This window comes from Lithobates pipiens, unplaced genomic scaffold, assembly GCF_037356315.1.
Source record: "Lithobates pipiens isolate NorthernLeopardFrog02 unplaced genomic scaffold, aLitPip1_a1.2 Scaffold_19, whole genome shotgun sequence".
In the NCBI taxonomy this organism is placed as follows: domain Eukaryota; kingdom Metazoa; phylum Chordata; class Amphibia; order Anura; family Ranidae; genus Lithobates; species Lithobates pipiens.
In genome coordinates, this window is record NW_027507764.1 from 208,861,566 (window position 1) to 208,863,892 (window position 2,327).

At 37.7% G+C, this 2,327-nt stretch overlaps 1 long non-coding RNA gene across 1 annotated transcript; it reads left to right on the top strand.

Annotated features, from left to right (window-relative positions):
• The first annotated feature begins 1,278 nt into the window (after positions 1-1,278).
• On the top strand, positions 1,279-1,999 carry LOC143998252 (uncharacterized). The gene is made up of 2 exons (XR_013277806.1): positions 1,279-1,543; positions 1,644-1,999. It is a non-coding gene; the product is annotated as an uncharacterized LOC143998252 (long non-coding RNA).
• The last annotated feature ends 328 nt before the right edge of the window (positions 2,000-2,327 follow it).

Here is a 2,327-nt window from a genome sequence, read left to right on the forward strand (position 1 = left end):
TGGGATTATAAATGAATAGGGATATACATACAGACGAATATTAACTAAGGATAAGGATAATGAGTAATTGTGCAGCATGGTCACCAAAGGAGCAGGTGTCTTCCACCCAAATTATATAGTTTAAAAGATAAGTGACCTGCTGCAGTACCAAGTAGCAATGGCATGCTTCCATCCCGGGTACATTATGTAAAAAGAAAAGGGGAACAAGTGGGACTTTAAACGAAGCATGTCGATTGAAAATAACAATGTATGAACACATGTGAATAAAATTATTTAGATTTAATTTATAATCAATAGCCACTAGGGGTTGTCCAAGATCGGAATGCATACAATAGTACTATTGTATGCCACCATGCTGCACAATTACTCATTATCCTTATCCTTAGTTAATATTCGTCTGTATGTATATCCCTATTCATTTATAATCCCAGTTTCGGGTTTATAAACCTGCGGTTTGAAATTATTTATATATGTGTTTCCATCAGTTATTGAGAACTTTTTTAATATTATTTTTTCCAGTTTTTGTTTTTCCTGGAATTTATTTATCAATCAATTGAACATATGGGCTGTTTTTGCTGGGTATGTTGCAGTCATTTTTTCGGGGTTGCGATGCGCTCAGCTCCCTCCCTACCTCCCTTTGTGGATCACAGGGGGTGGTGGGGTTCGATCTCAGCGCATCGGCGCCATGCATAAAGGGGCCCCTCGAGTGGTGTCAATAGACACTGCAAGGTGGGAGTCTATTGTTTGTTTTTTTTTTTTTTTTTCCTTCTGTCTTTCCACCTGATGCTGCAGCTAAGATGGAGGGGCACCCACTGAGGTATGGATTATCCTCAGCTGTGAGTGTTCCCTCATCTTTTCACAGCTGCAAAAGACATCATGCATGACGCTGGCGGGGATCCGCCCAGAGCCTGGGGTATATGAGCTGGGACAGACTGTAGTTCACTCCTCCACTGTGCTCCACTAGGAAGAGATCACTCCTTAACTCTACATATGGGTAATAGTTTTATGCATGTTTTTTTTTGTTTTTGTTTCGTTTTTCCTCTCTCCTTTTTGCACATACATTGTTTCATTCAGAGCACTGCACAGACTTTTTTACACATTTGAATTGGATGATTGTGTACTTCCCCATCATCCATTCCCACCTATTTAACACACATTTAGTCTTCTATTTCCCAATCATTCATGTATATCTCATTCACACACACTTTTCAGCCATCAGCTATATTCATTCAACACGTTCAATCCAACACTCAGTGTCCTGCTTTTGGGTGTTTTTTTTTTTTTTTTTTTTTTTTTTTTTGTGACCCATCACACTTTTCTTCTTTTCTTTTCTTTTTTCTCTTTCGCAGATTTGGGTAACACACATATACATTTAGTACCTAGTGGACCTGTGTTGAGGATGTCTGTTTCGGTTCCCCCTGGCCTGCCCCCTGACATTGTTGGGGGATGGTCTGAACCCTGCCTCAACCCCGGATGAGACGGTTTTATCCCAGCTCTAACAGTTCCCATTGCTGGAAGTTCTGCCCAATCTTTGGGCTATTTTGTAAGTCACTTTATCAATCAAGTGGACCAATTTGATATTTTCTCTATTTAACTGAGGTTCCGCCTATATTAACATTTGTCATATTTATTTGCTTTTTTAGTAAAAACATGCATCCCACCCCTGATGACTGGCAAGAAGCCAAGAAACGCGTCGGGTTCTCAAACTAAGGATGCCTACCTAAGCTTATTTTAATCCTTGATAACATCAACTTTTGTCTTATTGAGTTTGCACTCGTTCATGTGATTTTATGATTTTTGATTTATGCATTTCTGTTATGAACTGCATCCATGTATGTCCATTGATTTGTCTATACTTCTAGATTCTCTGATTACTATTATGAAGATACATTGAGTGTATATCCATATTTATATTACTGTACTACTATTGTATGCATTCCGATCTTGGACAACCCCTAGTGGCTATTGATTATAAATTAAATCTAAATCATTTTATTCACATGTGTTCATACATTGTTATTTTCAATCGACATGCTTCGTTTAAAGTCCCACTTGTTCCCCTTTTCTTTTTACATCAAGCTTTGCATGACAATTGTGCAGTCATGCTACACTGTAACCATGTGAATTTATTACCATTTTCTTCACACAAATAGAGTTTTATTTTGGTGGTATTTAATCACTTCTGGGTTTTTTATTTTTTCCTAAAAAAAAAAAAAAAAGAAGAAAAATTTTTTCTTAGTTTCTGTCAGTAGATTTTGTAAATAAGTAATTTTTCTCCTTCACTGATGGGCGCTGAGGAGGTGGCACTGATGAGGTGGCACTTATGG